This window comes from Malaya genurostris, chromosome 1 (assembly GCF_030247185.1).
Source record: "Malaya genurostris strain Urasoe2022 chromosome 1, Malgen_1.1, whole genome shotgun sequence".
NCBI lineage: Eukaryota > Metazoa > Arthropoda > Insecta > Diptera > Culicidae > Malaya > Malaya genurostris.
This window is the reverse complement of record NC_080570.1, coordinates 130,877,418-130,897,767: the sequence shown is the minus strand read 5'-3', so window position 1 is coordinate 130,897,767 and position 20,350 is coordinate 130,877,418. Positions and strand designations below refer to the sequence as shown.

Here is a 20,350-nt window from a genome sequence, read left to right as displayed (position 1 = left end):
GAAATCTCTAAAAATAATTTAAATGTATTTCTTAATAAACGGTATTGTTTCATTCCAAACCCGTTTGCAAAGAAGCTTCTGTAATAATATTTGAGTTTGAGTTTGATAGCGGTTTCTAGGGTCAAAAAACAAATTCGAAAATGAACTTGGGTGCTGTTTACAAATCTGGGAAATTCCTAATTTGTATGGTTGGACCAAAGGATTAATTGATAAATAATTTTCAAAATAGATTTTTTTTTGTGTGTTTGCACATGTTTTACCATCCAAATCAAATATATATGCGTATAAATTATTTCAAATACCATCCGAGATACGTAAATAATCTATCATCAGCAATCGTTCAAATGTGAATTAAGTGTGAATTAAGAATTCTATCCAAAGCTTTTAAAAAAGTATGGAATACGTCGTGAAAAACACGCTGATTAAATGCTTCGTTGATTCATTTCCGAGCTACTTAACAAAAATCGTCGAAAGTGATGGCAATTTCTTAAAACTAGATAGTTTTCTAGTAGCGTGTGCGATTCTATCATTTATGCGATCGCGCTGCCACCACCCAGACACTAGGGCAACTCAAGAAAGTTCACAACAAAGCATAAGCGCAGGCGTATCAAAGCACGTGACTCTCCTTATCAGTCCGTGCGATGGTATTCAAGGGGATAGGAATTTACTGTGGGTGGCTGTCTGGGGGGGAAAATCATAATTTTCCTGCCAGCATCGTTCGGAAATTTCAGTCTTCTACAGGACTTCGACTAGACAAGCTGGAAAACTGGAAAGCTCCAATCCGTGACTAAGCTTGCAGCCTTACATAATGGTGATGGTGCAAATAAAATTAGAATTTTAGTAACGTATCAGTGAGTAGTGTAAAAGTCATTAAATTTGTATCAAAATCGTGGTATATGTTGGAAGTCGTTATTTTTTTAACAGTAAAACTAGAAGAACGTTGTTTTATTTGACCTACAAGCAATGCCAAGGTGTGACAAAAAGTGATTCAGTGAGTGTTCGATTTAGAGAGTATCGTTAAAAAAAGCACTCTATGCAACGCTTCCGACGCTTATCAGTTTGTAGCTTATTTGTTACGGTTAACACGTGCTACTAGAACTGGTTTACAACTGCGTGGGTGAGTCCATTTCCATTATTTCCATTGAACAAAAGCAAACTACCGAAACGCAGAGACTTCCATCATGGCCGAGCTTCGGTTCACAGGAAAAATCGATATTTTCACTGGTCCGTCAGCAGTAGTATCTCTTACAAGTGGTGGAAGTGAATTCTTCATTGGTGTTGGAGAGCTTTGAATGAGAAAAAACAGTCGGATTCACAGCTGACTTTTACGTGTCTGTTTTGATTAGTAAAATTGAGATGGCAGCTAGGGATACGAAATTTTCGAAAGGCTCATTGAATCGCATCCTTGCTGTAATTTTAGTTTGTAGTTGAATTTGCTTCACTAGGAGGAAATTTACAATCTTAGGAAAACATTCAATGTTGCAAAATGCAAAAGAGTTTCTCCGCTGTTGTTGGGCGTAAATTCAAAATTAGAAAATCATTTCATTCAATACATTTTGGTCAAAAAAAAATTATGATTATTTATCAAGCGTTACGAAGAAAACTGCCTTTGCATTTTTTATCATTGAATGTTTCCCTAAGATTGTATATAGAACTTTTAGCATTCGTGAATTCAATTATTATTCAAATAATATTAAATTGTAATACGATTTAAAAAAAAATGAATATTTCCAATAATAACAATAAGTGCAATTTTAAACACAGATATTTTTTGAATTAACATCTTTTTTCATGCACATATTTGGAGCAGGAAATGGAATTTTAAGTTATTTTACAGTACATTTTTTCTATATTTTTTAAAAGCTAAACTAAGCGGTAATTCAAAAATACAGTCTTATTTTATGAAAATTCAATGCATCCCAATTTAGTTGTGCATCGATTATGGTTATCAATCGAATTTCCGATTCAACTGATATCTACTTCATATTACTATTGATTTACATGTCGTGTAGGTGTCATTAGTTTTTCTGTGTAGTACCTAGTCTATTTTCCTAGTAGCACTATGTGAGTTATTTTGTTAAGTTAATGTATTTGAAAATCTCTTAATTCAATGATATTCCCATACATACAGAGTTTCTCATGATGACGGCCCCGGGCCCGAATTTCCTCTCGGTGGCCCTGGGAAAAGCGCACATTGATTGTATAAAGGGCAAAAAGATTCCTGTCTCTGAATATATTTCCAGTAGCAACTGTGCTACTTATCACACACTGTGGAAAATGTTATATGTTTCATAGCAGTAATATTTGTTCAATTAAATCCGTGTAACTATTGCATCATATAATTGAAAACATTGGAACATAACTCATACAGATATTTGAATAAGTTTGGATGATAAATGATAGAAAACAATGCATTCTTAACGTAAATTATCAACCCACAAAATAGATTGAATTCACCAAAATGTGTCACTAATTAACTCACAGGACAAAATTCCAAATACGACTTTCCCCGAAATCTCTAAGTAATTGACACTAACACATTCTTTTTGAGACAATTCCATGACATTCATAATTTCACTGTCAATCGAGTTGAATAAGCACTAAAAACGAGCAGTCGAGTCAGAATTTGTTACTCAGTCCGTCCGGTGATTCTGAATGAAAATTCGCCCGATTCGTTTGGATGTCTGTGGTTTTACTTTTACCTTTACATATTTATAACGAGAGCGAAAATTCAATGAAATCTAAACGTCAATTCCAATCAGTCTAACCGAGTACTCAAAAGCGTAGCGTTGAGTAGAAATTTATTACCTCCCACATGAATTCTTATTCGACTGTTCGTTTTTGAGTGCTCGGTCATTCCGATTGACAGTTACATTATGAAGGGTGATTGTTTTGCTGGTATCTTTTTGGCAACACTGTTTTTGTTAGATCACTCGTGAAATGTGTCTTGTGGCATTGTCAAACTTGTTCAGTTTGGTCTATAATTTAATCATGAATCGTCGTTCGGTCTATATAATTTAATAAATGGACGCTGGCAGAGTTGGAGGAAGATTTTTTAAATGCACGGATCGACCGAAATTAGCTTTGTGCCTAATTCGTATTACTGTTTTTGAATTAGTTAATTTTAACAACAAAATTTCCAAAATAACTATGAATTTAGTTAAAATTGAGAATTTACTTTGATGAAAAAAGCACTTATTTTTAGAGAACGTGTTTAGTTGGCGAATATCCTGGACACAAACCAGCAATATTTCAATCCTACATAAAATTCTCATTGACAACTAATTTTGTGATTAAAATCATAAAATTTGACTCTATCTATCTGTCATCATCACTGCTTAAAGACAGCACAAAGAAAACAAAAATGAAATTGATTTTATTAACGAGTTAATTAGCCAAAAACTTTTGAGAAGTGTCAAAGCAAAAGAATCCACAGTGGGAAAAAAACAGGAAACCCGCAAAGAAATCGAGAACCATGGAAAAAGGTAACAAACTGCTGTACATTCGGGGTAAAACGAGCAGGCCATTGTAAACCATTCCATTGAATTCCTTGGACATTTTTACATACGAAACGCTTAAGTTTGTTGACCTATCTCAATTAGTTCATGGTTTACAGAATTCATTGCGAGTTTTCATAGATTTTTTCCCACTGTGAAATTCATTAAAAAGCTAAAAAGGACAGTATTGAACTGCTTGCAAATTGTATTGATGTTTTTCGCATATGTTATGATTGTGCGTAATAATGTTTTTACGCGGAACAGTGAAGTGAGTTTCGAATGTTGCGCTCTAATTGTATATGTCAAATGATGTTTTTTGTATCTTCCAACCTTCCGGGCTACGCCGTCTGGTGTACTACTTGTATTCGGTTTTTGTTTTCCGAGTGCTCAAAGTTTTCAGTGAGTGAGTCGATTTCGCGAATTCGAATGAAGAAAACAGCGATTTAGAAGAAAAATGTTCAAAAAGAAGTTTATGTTTCGTTTATGTCTTTTTCTTCAATACAACATCGTATTTATACCTGCCAATATAGAAAAGACCACCGCGACTGAATTTTTTTTCGGTAGTAGTGTGCCATCTAGTAGTCATTACGGTGTTAACGTTTTTTTCGGTGACAGAGAGCCATATAGCTGCAAATTGCAGAAGCCAATTCAACCATTTACGTTTTATTTCTCTAATTCAATTAAAAATTAGTTGAAAGGAAATGAAGTGTGCCTTAGCTAAGAAATGACAGCACGTTTAATTGGTGAATTCAACTAAAAAATAGCCATTTCAACAAATATTTTATTATTATTAAGGGAATGAGAATTAAAAAAATCTAAATTAGCAAAAGTAAGACTTTTTTAGTTGTCTCAGAAAGTAACTAACTAAAATCAAAAAATCAACTAATGTTTTCGCCAAAATGCGGATTTCGGTATTTCCGCGTGGATACGTCAACAAACAAAATTGCCGCATCTGGAGTAAAGATCAGCCAGAAGCATTGCAAGGGCTACCAATGCAACCCAAAAAAGTCACTGTTTGGTGAGGATTATGGGCCGATGGCATTATTCGTGAAATACTGGCCGAAATATTGGAGAGAGTGTGCCAAAATTGGACCTTGCGGAAGGGCCATCTAAAACGGAGCCGCGAACAACATTTGCATGAAAACATCTTCAAACATAAAATTATATTGATCGTTCTATCGATTAAAATAAAGATTTCAACAGTATTCTCAATTTTTTTTTTGTTTTTTTGAAAATCAAATTCTAAACCTCTTCAAAAATCACCCTTTAAATGTGATCTTCTTTTTCTGTATGGATGGGTTAGTGTAAAAATTAGGCGACAAAAGCCATTTTATTGACTTCAACTGAAAGAATTGACAATACTTACCAAAGTAGGAAGTTTATTGGTTTTTAACAAATCCCAATAGCTTATGTTTGAAATGGAGTTCAAGAAAGAACTGGTCTTTAGCAAGTTCAATATGTCCAAGTTTGGAAAGTTCTGTTTTTTTCATTCCGAATTGAGATAAAAATCAGCACGAAAGCAAGCAAAATTGAAGAGACAGAAGAAGAAAACAAATTGATACCGACGACACGACCAGGCACTCCGAAGAAAAATCAGCATTAAAACTGTTCGCTAACGATTCACCGCCAGTTACCACAAATCTAGCGACCCCTTGTAAATGATAAAAATAATCTTCTCGAGCAACACTGTTTAAGTTGCTATGGACTAGTTACCAAGGAACCCCAAAACAAATAAACATGTTTTGAAAGCAGTGGAATCGTACTATTAGTGTTAAACTTGGTCCAAATTAAGCAGAAATGCATTTAAATGAACTCGATTTTCGGAATTGTATCGAAACTATGGATGAAACCAACGAACGAGGACAATGATCTGCTTCCAGCGATTCATCCGTACACTTCAACTGCTAGCTTGTCTGGGCAGTAGGATTCAGTGTAATATGCTGGTGTCAAAATTGTTTTGTGTCGGTTGATTGCGCAGCAGTGGAAACAGTATTTCACCTTATTGCCACTATTCGAGGATTACTGTTTTGATATCATCGCATTAACAGAAACTTGGCTGACCGAAAATACGCTGTCCATACAAGCATTCGATAGCAACTACGAAGTATTTCGAACCGATCGCAGCTCCCGCAATAGTAACAAAATCATCGGTGGTGGAGTTCTTGTTGCTATTCGTCGTCGTTTGAAAGCACAACTTTTGCAGAACGCTTCTGAAAACAACGTTGAGCAGGTATGTGTGAAGATCAGTTTGAGTGATAGCTCATCATTATTTCTCTGTGTGGTTTATCTTCCACCGGACCGGATACGTGACCTGTCACTGATCGATACGCATATACAATCGATAGACGAAATTACTTCCGTTCATATGCGACCTAGTGATGAAATCTTTATTATCGGTGATTTCAATTTTCCCGGCCTGAAATGGATCCCCGCTTCGGACGGTTTCCTGTATGTAGATCCGTTACATTCATCCTTCCACACTGGTATCACGAACTTGCTTGACCGATACAGTCTCAACCTGTTACGTCAAGTGAATCACGTTCAAAATGAGAATGGCAGAATACTCGACCTCTGCTTCTCGAGCCAATCGGATTGTGCACCCAGAATTATTGCAGCACCCTTTCCTCTGGTGAAATCCGTTAGACACCACCCTCCGCTCCACATTGTACTCGAATCAGATGGATCGTCGCACGACCGATATAATTCTCGCATCGTCAGCTACAATTTCAAAAAAGCCGACTACAATAGTATCATTGTTTTTCTTTCTAACTTGACCTGGAGTGAAATTCTTGACAACGACGATGTTAATCTTGCGACTCAATCCTTTTCTAACGTTATGACGTATGCAATCGATCAATACGTTCCTAAGCGAATTATTCAGCCCTCCAAACAGGCTCCGTGGCAAACCGCAGAGCTAATACGTTTGAAAAGTTCAAAAAGGACCGCATTGAAGAAATACTCGAAGAATGGCGGCTTAGTGTTTCGACAAAATTACATGCAAATAAATAAAGTATACAAAAAGACAGCCAAGCGTTGCTACTCTAACTATTTGCGTAATGTGCAAAGGAGGCTAAAGTCTGATCCAAAATCGTTTTGGAAACATGTAAATGAGCTAAGAAAGGAATCGGACCTACCCTCGACAATGTTTTACGAACAACAAACTTGTTCCTGCACGCAAGAGATAAGCGATATGTTTAGGAAAAAATTTTCCAGCGTTTTTTTTTTTCCTTAAGCCCGTACCAAATCTCTCAGGCGGCTCTTAATGTTCCCATATCGAGCCAGTCTTTGAATTTAATCAATATCGACATCGACACTGTACTAACGGCAATCGTAAAACTTAAACCTTCACACTCGCCTGGACCCGACGGTATTCCGGCAGTTGTCTTGAAAAGATGTTCAAGTGCAATAGTAACTCTTTTATGCCAACTGTTTCAACTATCACTCACGACCGGAGTCTTTCCCGTTAGGTGGAAATCTTCCTACATGTTTCCAGTTCACAAAAAAGGAGACAAAAAGAACATTGACAATTATCGTGGAATTACTGCCCTAAGCGCAATACCTAAATTGTTCGAATTAGTAGTTCTTAAACCAATTTTCGACCACTGGAAACAATACATCGCGGAAACTCAACACGGATTCATGCCGAAACGCTCCACTGCTACTAATCTCTTATCTTTTACGACGTACATAATGGATGCTATGTCTAATGGCTTCCAAACGGATGCTATTTACACGGATCTCTCCGCAGCTTTTGATAAAATCAATCACGCTATCACGATCGCCAAACTGGATAGGCTGGGCTTCGGTTCCAGTATTCTTCGATGGATGCAATCGTATCTCTGCAATCGACGGCTGGCGGTCAAAATCAATGACAGCCTATCGCAGGAGTTCTTTGCTTTTTCCGGAATACCTCAAGGAAGCCATCTCGGTCCACTGATTTTCCTCCTTTATTTCAACGATGTAAATTACTCACTAGAAGGCCCACGACTATCTTTTGCTGATGACTTAAAGTTATACCAAATAATCAAGAGTGCAGAGGATACTTCATACCTTCAGCGTCAACTGACCATTTTTTCAAGGTGGTGCGAGATCAACCGAATGGCTTTAAACATTAGCAAATGCTCCATTATCACGTTCACTCGTAAGAAAGACCCTTTGCGGTTTGATTATTGCCTCCATGATGCTGCGATTGAAAGAGTTACTTGTGTCAAGGATCTTGGAGTTTATCTAGACGAACAAATGAATTACAAGCAGCATATTGGTTACATAGTTACGAAGGCTTCTCGTTGTTTGGGATTTGTTATGAGAATTGCTAAGCGCTTCACAGATATATACTGTTTAAAGTCGCTCTACTGCTCACTTGTTCGCTCAACACTCGAATACTGCTCGGTGATATGGAACCCTCACTATGTTAATGGTGTTCTCAGAATTGAGTCAATCCAACGACGTTTCGTTCGTTTCGCTCTTCGCAAATTGCCGTGGACCAACCCTCATCAGCTGCCGAGCTACGAAAGCCGTGGAATGCTTATCGGGCTCGATACTTTGCAAGTGCGTCGTGACCTGTTCCGTGCAATGCTGATTGCCGATGTCTTGACGAACAATATCGATTGCCCAGCACTTCTTAGTCAAATCAACCTCATCGTTCGTTCCAGAGCTCTCCGCAACAACAACCTCCTCAGATTGCCTCTACGTCGTACTAACTACGGAATCAACGGTGCCGTCATTGGATTGCAACGAACCTTTAACAGTGTTTCGACGGGATTCGATTTTCATTTTTCCCGCAGCCGAATAAGCGAAATTTTTTTAAATATACTTAGAAACAATCATTAGGACTTAAATTTGTCTGTTGATTAAATAAATAAATAAAAAAAAAATAAAACTAGTGGAATTCCACAAAGAAATCATTTTACCGTACGTTATGCAGGTACCGCAGAGCACTAGCCTCGCTCAACTCGTTGTCGGTCATTTCCATGTCTTCCTTCTCACACAACGGTTTCAAGTCAAGACCTGAATTTTGCTTCATAAAAGACATAACTCATACTTCTCAATTTTTACATTCCGCTCGAGTCAGGTAAATCCATTGAAATGTTCCGTAATATAATAACCGATCTGAAATTTATTTTGTTTACATTCATCTTGCCTTCGATATGCAGTAACCAAGGTTATGGTGACTGTTATTCAAAATCAATAAATATATCAACTTGTGCTGCCAGTTTAAAAAAAATTCACTAGCGTTTCCGATTTGACATTTCCAGTTACTGAGGGGTAGTTAAATTTACGATACAGTTTTGATAGACGAGTGGCAGGTCGTGTCGTCGTTGATACTCTTACTCAATTCCGACAGATTTCCGACCCAAACGGTTGACGGTAAAATTCATTCAGATTCGAGTTTCGTACTATAGAGTCTGCAATGATTCGAAATTCATACTGAATTCCACATGGAATTCTGAATGAGGATTTCTTAATCACTGGAATATGATTGGGAATTTCAAACTGTTACTGTGAGTCTGTCAGTGATTTTTATCCAGCAGCATCGGGTCGATTGAGCCCGAATATCGGCCCGATCGTAGCGTTGCGAATGTCTCCATAAGAATTGCATATAACTAATTCTGAGGGTGCAACCGATGACTTCTGAGCATTAATATGATTTAGTTCATTATGACGCAAAATGCTCATGGACTTAGCTTATGATTCTACCTACAAACTTAAGAAAACAGCCAATGTTGAAAAACACAAAAGCAGTTTTCTCCGCTATTGCTTAATAAATCTTTAAGAAACAAAGATACGTTTGTTTGGAAAAACGTACTAAACAAACTTATATTTCTCTTTTGATTTTCTGAAAACTAATTTGCGTTTTGCAACTATAGTCGATGTTATGACTAGGTTCCCCGTTGATCGGACATAACGCTACGCGGCACCTCACCGGTCATCAACAGTAGCGCGTTAACTGTGAGTCAGAACGTTATCCGTAGTAAAAATGACATTAACAGGAAAAGGGCAATACATTTATAAAATTTATCACTGAGATCGATTCTGTATTATATTTTGAGCCCGCGAAGTATATTGAGACCATTATTTGAAACGGTTTGAATATTTTAAGTATTAATAATATCAATTTGAGTCCGGCGATAGTATTTGTAACAATACACGGAAAGACTGAAATCAGCATTTTGGCGAAAAATTAGTTTTTTTTTGTTTAAGGACCTTTTAAGTTTTTAAGAATTAGTTGATTTTTTGATTTTAGTTAGTTATTTTTTGAGATAACTAAAAAAATCTTACTTTTACTAATTTAGATTTTTTAATTCTCATTCTCTTAATAATAAAAAAAATATTTGTTAAAATGGCTATTTTTTTAGTTGAATTCGCCAATTAAACGTGCTGTCATTTCTTAGCTAAGGCACACTTCATTTCCATTCAACTAATTGAATTAGAGAAATGAAACGTTGTTTTCAACCAACATAAATAGTTGAATTGGCTTCTGCAATTTGCAGCTATATGGCACACTGTAACCGAAAAAAACGTTAACATCGTAATGACTACTAGCCACTAGAAGGCACACTACTACCGAAAAGAATTTATGTCGCGGTTGTCTTTTCTATATTGGCAGGTATAAACACGATGTTGTATTGGAGAAAAAGACATAAACGAGACATAAACATCTTTTTGAAATTTTTTCTTCTAAATCACTGTTTTCTTCATTCGACTTCGCGAAATCGACTCTTTTACTGAAAACTTTAAGCACTCGAAAAACAAAAACCGAATACAAGTAGTACACCGGACGGCGTAGCCCGGAAGGTTGGTAGAAAAAATAATTTCATTTAGCATGTAACATTCAAAACTTACTTCACTGTTCCACGTAAAAACAGTATTACGCACAATCGCTTCAAATGTGCACAAATTCTGAATAAATACACTTTCCACTAAGAGTTTACGTCATTTTTACATATTGGTTTAGAAATTTATATATGGATATATCGTAACACATGCGAAAAACATCAAAACAATTTGCAAGCAGTTTCAACAAGGCTGTCCTTTTTAGCTTTGTAATGGATTGTTTTGCTTTGACACTTCTCATGAGTTTTTGGCTAACAAACTTGTTAATAAAACCAATTTCATTTTTGTTTTCTTTGCACTGTCCTTCAGTAATGATGGTGATAGATAAATAGAAACATTTTTTTTTATTTTAATTACAAAATTAGTAGTCAATGAGAATTTCGTGTTGGATTGAAATATTGCTGGTTTGTGTCCAGGATATTCACACATTCTCTAAATTCTCTAAAAATAAAAGTTTTTTTAACAAAGTAAATTCTCAATTTTAACTAATTTCATAGTTATTTTGGAAAATTTGTTGCTAAAATCAACTAATTCAAAAACAGTAATACGAATTAGGCGCAGAGCTAATTTCGGTCGTTCCGTGTATATATTAATATTTAGTACACTGCCGACCCACTTCCAAATTCCTGTTTGGGCACCTAAATTTGTAAGTCGCATTGTCCCTTGTTAATTGACATTGTTGGAAGAATGCCGACATTGTCAGTTCGGAATTAATTCCGAATCATATCCGAATGGGCGAAAAACTTTCATTCAGGATTCCATGTGGAATTCAGTATGAAATCTGAATCAATGAAACAATGGATTTCGAAAGAATTTCGCCTTCAACCGATTGGTTCGGAAATGTGGCGAAATTGAGTAAGAAAAAACGAGTGCAAATTCGTTTTATTTTTCCTCGATTTTGCACGTTTTGGTGGTGATTTTTAATTGAATTAGAAATAATTTTTTTTATCAAGTTCCTCGGATACATAGAACTAGTAGATGAGAATTCTTTCTAGAATTCCAGCATGAGCTGTTGAAATTTGCTTGGAATCAACGAAAAGGCTTACCTTGGTCAACATCGTCCATTCCCATAGCTGAAGTGTGATAAAGTGGCGTAAGTCGTCTGACATTCATGAAGTGAGTGAAAATTCAATGACATTTATAATGTTACTGTCAATCGGATTGATCGAGCACTCATAAACAGCCAAGTCAGTCAGGTGATCAGTCGAGTGAGAATTCATTACTAAGTCCGCTTTGAGGCAATGTCGGTAGAAATCGCTAGATGATGAGACCGGATTGCAAAAACAGAAAATAGTTTTCGTCAGAGACAGGATCCGAGCTTGCAAATGTCCTCCAGCTACTGGCACTGTCCCATTTGTACGCGACGGGAAGATTTCCCCCCAGACGGCTGGCTATTTCTGCCAGTCATTTTTGCCGGAATTCTGCAAAAATTCCTGCAAAAGTCTGGCAACAATGCAACAACCGTTTCCGGCAGAGAATTTCGCCTAGAGGTTATGAACGGTTCTGTTTCTGTTAGATTCTTGCCATACAAGATTGGCAAAACCGTTTTGAATCGGTTCTAGATTTTTAGCGTCTTGATTTCATTTTTTCAATAAAAAATACATATGAAAGGCAACAAGTTATTGTCCCTATATACTAATTATGGAAAATGTTATTGCCATTAACATTGCTTTCTCACTACCAAACATACACATATTTCAATCTCATTTACCTAGTCTCAAGATTCGTTTTTTGTATGTACATGCGGGATTGATGAATATCAAATGAAATCGAATAAAAAATAAAGTACGGGTGTGTAATGTCAGAGACATAACTGGATGTCGTGAATACGAATAAAACTGACACGCTTTCTTTATACTTTCGAATATCAATTAGTTCATCGATTGTGCAAGCTTTCCTCTTTCTAGAATTTGAAACGATAATCCTAAACTAAAGTACAGATTAGTTGCATTAAACACTCTGACACACAATTAAATATTACGAAATAACCAGTATAGTTCTTCACGATAAAATAATAGTGGTTCTGAAAGGAACCTTTCAATAATGGCTTCTAAATCGGTGCTATGCATTTTATACAGCAAATCAGCAGGAAGTTCTACTACAAACTACAAGTGGTTGAAAAATGGACCGTATACAGTATAGTGAAGAAAATTTCGCATAATTCTTTGGGTATACAATTATTGTTCTAAATAGAACTATACAGAATTTTGATGTCAATCATTTCGTTCATTTTCGGATTTAAATATTTCAGTGAAAAAAGTTATCAAAATGCCGTACGAGATAAATTTCTGGCATTCAGAAGGGCCAAATTGTGTAATTCTCTAAGATATTAAAAACTGTTGCGAATTTTGCACTGCGAAAATTGCACAAAGCTAATCAAATTAAAACTGGCTCGGTGACCTGAGCGTTTGAGGATTTTCACCACGCAAAAGGTCTACTTTCATTGCCGACTGCTCCTCCTGACGACCGAAGTCCAAATGAGAGGACGACCTGAGCGTTTCACGCTTTATACTTGGTTTGTTCTTACTGATGTTGGTGGGAGAACCTCACCTCGACATCCAGTTCCGTCTGTAGCAATAAGAGAAATGAACAGTTTTCATTCAAAGATTACCTTTTCTATTTGTCCAATAGATTCTGATATGTGCCTGACTACCTCAAAACCGTCGTCCGGATGCGACAAAAGGAAGCAAGCGTGATGAATTTTCCTCATTATTTCCAAAAGTTTTAGAAAATGTTTTAATTATTTTTAGGGTTTTATTACGCTGTTGAAAATTTAATCACGAATTCCTGTTCATATTTCCGGGTTAAGTACATCAAAAGATATTTTGAAAAAGCGCCCCATAATAAAGTAAGTCGTATTCAGGACAAAAGAACCGATTTGAAGAATTCTGGAATTAGGAACTGGACCTGAGCTCAAGAACTAGATTCAGAACTTAGAACAGACTCAGAGTTCAGTTGCATTTCTAGAACTACTATTTCGAAACTGAAATCAGTTCCGGAATATAGTTCCAGCGTCCAGTTTCAGAATGCGAATGAGAGTTGCTACATGAGCGTTTGAGATTTAACCACTCAGAAGGTGCACTCTCCGTCGCTGCGTCACTCCCTCGATGACCGGAAAGCGAATGAGAGTTGCTACATGATAACATGACAATGATAACAACCCCAGAAAATAAACGCAATGAGCTTTCTGATCCATTTAGCCTTCCTAAGTCGCTTCGGATCACTTCAGTCCATTGCCAGGCGTTCATTATGTTCTATGGAGTAAAATATTGTACACAGGATGCATCACATTCTCACCAATCGGTGTCAAAAGTCCTCTCGCATCCGCATCAGTATGGTCAAACACGCTTCCGAAGTGTGCTCGCGTCCGTAGTTTTGGTCCGGAGGAAGAATGCGCAGCATCCAGCGGTAAAAAAATTTATTATCTGCAGAATCTGGCTGCATCGCATTGAAATTTGGAATTTCAGCTTAAATAATATAGATAAGGATGGTATGTATATAAAGCACCATAATCTATTTGGCGATTACAGCGTTTATTTACGGCCAAGAAGGTTATTTTTCATTCCATTTCATAGAAGATGTTCTCATATTGGATGTATTTTCTTTACTTTCTTACGAATTATAAAGTGATGATACATTTTTTATGATTGTGTAACAGTCGTTACCAGAAGTTAGTCATTGTCAAAAGCACCCTGCCGTGAATGGTCAACTTCAGCAATTGATAGTAATGAATGGAAGTTTCCTAACTTTGCTTCTTGTGTGTCCTTGGTTCTGCAAAAGAAAAATAAATCCACACAACAAGAACATGCTTTTATGCCAACATAGTTTCCACAGAAATGGCAAATACGGATTTGATAGAAGAATCACACTGTGAATGCTTTTTCTAAGCTATTCACACTCGCAGAGTTTTAGTACAGTTAGTGAACTATTTATAGCATCATCATGTTCGTGCCGAGCTAGGACCATTGTTTTTCCCCTGCTATAATGGGTCTCTAAATTACATAACTTTCACATTCAGCATCATCCCGTTAGCTCCACTCAAATATCGTTATCGGAGTGTTGGTATTTATTACGGGACAACCGTTACTTTCTACGGTTATGTGTTCTGAGATGGGCTCATCTGTCTGTTTGCTCAAGGAACACCATCCAGGCTCATAAAAAGAGACGCATAATGGTGGGTTTTAATTGAGTTACTGTTGTATACAATAGCAATAAAACTTGCGATTAATCCTATAGTGTCGAACAAGGTTGTATACAGGACCTTGAACCACAGATTTTTCCTAGCTATAGCTGCATCTCCCCTGAGAACCTAACAATATTGCTACCAATGTTAAGCCCATTAGATCCCGACGACGATGCGATGCGGCCGATATGAGCATTTGTGATTCGTGAGCAGGACGAGCAAAAATCGATCGAATTCCAAGGTCGTTGGTACGCAGTCTGAATATTGAAACGGGAAACCGAGGACACTCGAGGCGGATCGTATCCCTTGACCGTGTTGATAACGATGGTGGATGGCGTTAATCAGACTTTTAACGACCTGAGAATTAGTTCGAAGAAGACTGAAAGGGAAGCTCGGTTGTCCGTTTATATAACTTGTTGCGGGAATCGTTTACCACGTTGATGTCATACATAATCAACGTACTTGAGCCAGCTTTATTAAGCCCCACTAGGAACAGGATTAAAATAGAATCTGACGGACTAGGCACAAAGCACCTGTACATCGCTTTAATCAATCGGCTTATTCTGATGAATAATTGCATTCACGAGAGGTGCAATTGGTAGAGCAGTTCAGAGCAGAGCTGCTAAATGTCACTATAAATTATCAACTTTGCATGACGAAGATTGGAAAGCTTAAGTCACTGGACTGCTGCCAACCAGGCTCTACCAATCATCATATATTGAGTGTCTGAGAGCCGATCTGTCATAACTTAAATTCTGTTGATATTACACTCACCAGGACGCTCAACTAATCTAGATAACTGAAATATCAATCACAGAATACACATAAATTAATGGTTTCCTCCTTCAGTTTTCATTTTTAATACTTTCTCAATTTATAATTCTATTCGTTCGAATCTGCTTACTACTAAGAGCGAAGACAATGAAGCAGCTATACTACTTGGCACTTGAAACTGAGCAAGCAAAACTTCAAATGACTAGGTACGACTATTCAACTGACGATGAATTCTGGGAGCTTCACTTGAAAATGGCAGCAAAAGTCAAATGATTTAGTAGGGATACGCTGACAGTCAGCGGCCATAAATTTAATTTTTATTTTAGATTATTCGATTGAACATGAAATTTTACCGCACTGGTAATCATATACCGACATAGGGCGACAGAAAAAAAATGGCAAGACTGTTAAATTGAATCGTTCCATTAAAAATTTTGCATTGAGAACGAAGAGTTCATCTTACGATTAGGTTTTTCGGATTTGGATATTTCCCACATAAATGATTAAATTCGAATTTGAACCAATCATGGCTACGGTTTTATTGCACTATATATAAACGAAAAATTAACGGAATGTTAAGAAATAATGCGACTTATGGTCCCGGTTGACCGGAATTATGAACGCCTTCCAGAACAATGAACAATCCGTCGAGACCACCAGAAATTACCCTCGAACGATATGTTTTGGCAGCAAGTGAACATAGTGATATGACATTATTTTTTGCCCATAAGTAAACAAAAAGCTTTGAGTAGTTATAATATAGCAACTTGTGCACCTGTACCTCAAGCTATTCGACGAACCCCTCAAGGTTTTTTTTTCGTTTAACGTTTTAGTAGCGTTTTCACAACAATCAGTATTTACAGAAGTTCGGTTGTTGGAAGAGAATTTTGTCATACGGACGATATGGTGTTTACCGTACTCGACAACTATTTAGATTTGTCTTATGAAGTGTATATCTAATTACAGAATTCAGTAATGAAAATTCGCGTAAAACAGATCGTCCGAAAAAAATTGCATAATTTTCTATTGAAGTACCGAAAGTTAGTTCTTTTGAATCTTTTCTTTCATTTGCTCCTTCCATTGTTGTCTAAATACAAAGAGCAAAACAGCCCAACAGCCAGAGTTTAGTTCAATAAGCTAAAATAAAGTACAATTTATCAACCTGAAATTGAGTTTAGTCGTAAAACTTACCATTAAGTAGGTATAACTAATCGTTAAGTATATTTTTGCACGTGCCTTACGGAAACTACCTAGAGCCACTTTACCTAAAATTAGGTTATTGAATGGAACCCCCAAATTGGGTGGAATGTTTAAGTACATTAGATTCACTAAATTTCTGTTTGAGCTGTTAGTAGAATGTTCTCACTAATAGTACTGTACAGTAACAGTACTATTACATTAGATTGTTTTGCGGCTCCGTGTGAAGTTGAAATATTTTCAGCATGGCTAAAGTGACGAAAAGAAGAACAATGAAGGATGAATAAGAGCCCAGTTACGTACGTACGAACATGAATAAGAACTTAGAATTGTTAGAAAACTGAAAATATTGTCTTTCATTCTACATGAAAATTTTGTAAATGAACTTGCAAATTAAGGAATTATTAACAGAAGAGAAACTAAACAAAGAGAAACTCTTATTGGTTTATGTGTCCTTATGAAATGTTCACGTCGAGTTGTTAGGTCTTGTCTTAGGTGTACATTTATAATTTATCTGGCAGTATTTGGATCTGAATGGGTTACACTCAAAATAATAATCATGTTATAGTTACGTGAAAAGTTATGTGAATATTTTCCATCCTACTTTTCACGTAGGTTTTAATAGACTGGCATTTAAAAGCTGTTTAATGCATAATCCAGTAAAAGTTACGTGTTTCATAGGAAAAATGTAATATCATATTTATCATATCACATTTATCTATCAGTTCATATCAAATTTAGATACCAAAGAATCACTATTTTATATACTGATTGAAGTCAAAAGGGAGATTTCAGATTTTTTTATAAATCTAAAAAATGAAAAATGCCATGAAAAATAAAACATTTATTCTAGAAAATCAGTAAAGAATTTAAAAAAAAATTAAAAGCAACTAATAACGTCGTGGGATCTCGAATCGACAAGCCTCCAGAAATCGTTATGTTGTCACTGCCATCCAGCCGAAGCCGAAATCGCACGGAGAACCCGCAGATCACAAAATTACAATGTTGCAATTGTTGTTTCACGCCCTGGTTGTTTCAACTAAAATGTTGTTGATTTAACTAACATATCTGTTGATTTTGACATAACCATCCAGGTAACCGAAATTGTTGTATTCCAATGCTGTCACTTGGCGGAGAACGAAGACAGCAAAACTCAGAACAAAAAACCTCTTCATTTCACCAGAAGCGTTTCATATTGAAAATTTTCAATGGTAAATGAACGCCATTTATGTTAGTTACATAGTGGTCGTTTTATGTAAGTGAAAGTATGCAGAAGAATATAACAGTTAATTCAATCAATCAAGTTTTCCATGTGTTAAATAGATATTCCTACAGTATAAATGTTTTAATTTCATCTGAGAGTAATGTATTCTAGGATAGTTCATGTCAATGTTATTAAAACCGCTTAACGCTTAAAAATTTGCTGCTAAAGCGAAGTGGTACTATTTGTATTTTCTGAAAGTGTATCTGTAGCATTAGGTTTACCAGCGAGCCATTCTGCAAGTGAAGGAAAAATTTCCTAATTCCCTTTGACCATTTTTCTGGTGAGTTCCCTTTTGAGAATTGTAATCTTTTAGTTCATTTCCATATCCTTTGTGAGTTTAGTGAAAAAGATATAAGCAGTTAATTAGGTAAAATTTCGTTGTTCAAGCAGTGAACGATTAGCTGCCCCCCGAAGAGGCTAACAGTGAAAAATATTTATTGCAATTGGCGTTTTAAGTTCAAATAACTGAATAATTGGTGGAAACAACTGAGACATTTTTTTGCTTTCATGAATACAAGTAACTTTGCTGGGATTGTGTCTTGGCTCAATTGCACGAGTGACATCTCATTGAAACGTTTCATTGTTCGCTCAGGGTGTTTGGCATTGCTCAACTGAAACGTTTCATTACTTGTTGGGTGTCGTTGCTAAGCTGCCAGCACGATAAATCAAAAATGACAGATTAGTTAAAACAACAGCCGATTAGTTGTACCAAATTTTAACCAATCAAAATCAGAAAAACAACTAATATTTTAGTTGTTTTGCGATCGCTGGCTTTTCCGTGGCGAGATCCGAGAACCCCCACAACACTACCGATGCAGGTTGAGGTCCCATTACATGGGTCCAGTGTCTCTAACTTCATACTGATTTTGAACTCGTTTTTCGGTGGACCAACGGCCTGTTTGAAGCATTCGCAGGAGCGTGCACACATCCGGACTCACGAAGGCACTCAGTCGAGTCGAACACATGGAAACTTTCATACTGGAATGAACCGATCGATGTAGTAAAAAATTGCAATTAAATAACATTTCTCGCAAATATTTACACTACTTGAGGGCCACTGTTCGCCATTTTCAAAATCGAGTTGTTCACACTGGAAATTCATGTAGATTGTTTGACGTTTGGTCAATTCACGTAAACCTTATGTGATGGCTCTATTCATTTTAGGGGATGTTCGTATAACATTCATTTTCGTCACGTAAAATATTCAATTTGACATTTGAAACCAGTTTACGTGATTTTTCAAGTGAATCGAACGTGAATTTTTATTTGAGTGTAGAATTAAATTCGAAAAAAGTTCAGTTTCAGAATTCTAGAACCAAATTCATCAACTAAATTGTTGATCTGAATTACTAACCTGAATTTTGCAACGTAGTTCTCAGCATGTACCAGGCTCCGAGTGCAGGTCTTAAATTCAGTTCCAGTTCCAAAATCCTGGTTTAGAATTTAGGTTCTGATGTAGATAAATAAATGATGACAAACAGTACTCAACTATTGTAAACATCGGATAAATTCCCCAAATCGATTATTTTCAGAGCCATTAAAGTATTCCCAAAAAACTGCGATGCTTTCCTGTAAATCTATAAAAGAATATCCTTGTTGTTTTACTCATTTGTTCTTCATAGTAGAATATGTTAGTGATTAAGTCAAACTTCAGCCTAAAAACAACTAACAGTTCGGCTGAAAAGTTCGTATCGTTTAATAGAAACACACATTTTTTTGCCAAAATTCGTTTTTATTATTCAACATAATTGCCATCAGAGGCGATACAGCGATTATAGCGATCTTCCAACTTTTCGATACCATTTTTGTAGTACGATTTGTCCTTCGCCTCAAAATAGGCCTCAGTTTCAGCGATTACCTCTTCATTGCTTCTAAATTTTTTACCAGCGAGCATTCTCTTGAGGTCTGAGAACAGGAAAAAGTCACTGGGGGCCAAATCTGGAGAATACGGTGGATGAGGGAGCAATTCGAAGCCCAATTCGTTCAATTTCAGCATGGTTTTTCGTTGTTGTTTTTGATCGATTGTGAGCTCACGCGGCACCCATTTTGCACAAAGCTTTCTCATATCCAAATATTCGTGAATAATATGTCCAACACGTTCCTTTGATATCTTTAGGGTGTCAGCTATCTCGATCAACTTCACTTTACGGTCATTGAAAATCATTTTGTGGATTTTTTTCACGTTTTCACCGGTAACACCCTTTTTTGGACGTCCATTGCGTTCATCGTCTTCGGTGCTCATATGACCAGTACGAAATTTTGCAAACCACTTACGAATTGTTGCTTCACCCGGTGCAGAGTCTGGATAACACTCATCAATCCATTTTTTGGTATCGGCGGCACTTTTTTTCATCAAAAAGTAGTGTTTCATCAACACACGAAATTCCTTTTTTTCCATTTTTTTCACAATAACAAAAGTAGCTTCACTCAAAATGCAATATCTCACAAACTAATAATCAGACAGCTGTCAAATTTATACACGTATCTTTTGAAGGTTGGTACTAACTGAAAATAGTATGGATTTAATTCTAGTGGCGCCCTCTCATAGAAACGATACGAACTTTTCAGCCGATCTGTTACTTCGTTATAATTCTGGAAGCG

At 36.5% G+C, this 20,350-nt stretch overlaps 1 protein-coding gene across 4 annotated transcripts in view; it reads left to right on the top strand.

The window, feature by feature from the left end:
• Positions 1-744: 744 nt before the first annotated feature.
• Positions 745-20,350, top strand: part of LOC131425794 (MAP kinase-activating death domain protein) — a 71,126-nt gene continuing 51,520 nt past the window's right edge. For all 4 annotated transcript variants that reach the window (XM_058587955.1, XM_058587956.1, XM_058587957.1 and 1 more), the window contains exon 1: positions 745-1,117. The gene's annotated coding sequence lies outside the window, so the exon portion shown is untranslated. The remainder of the gene's footprint in view (positions 1,118-20,350) is intronic.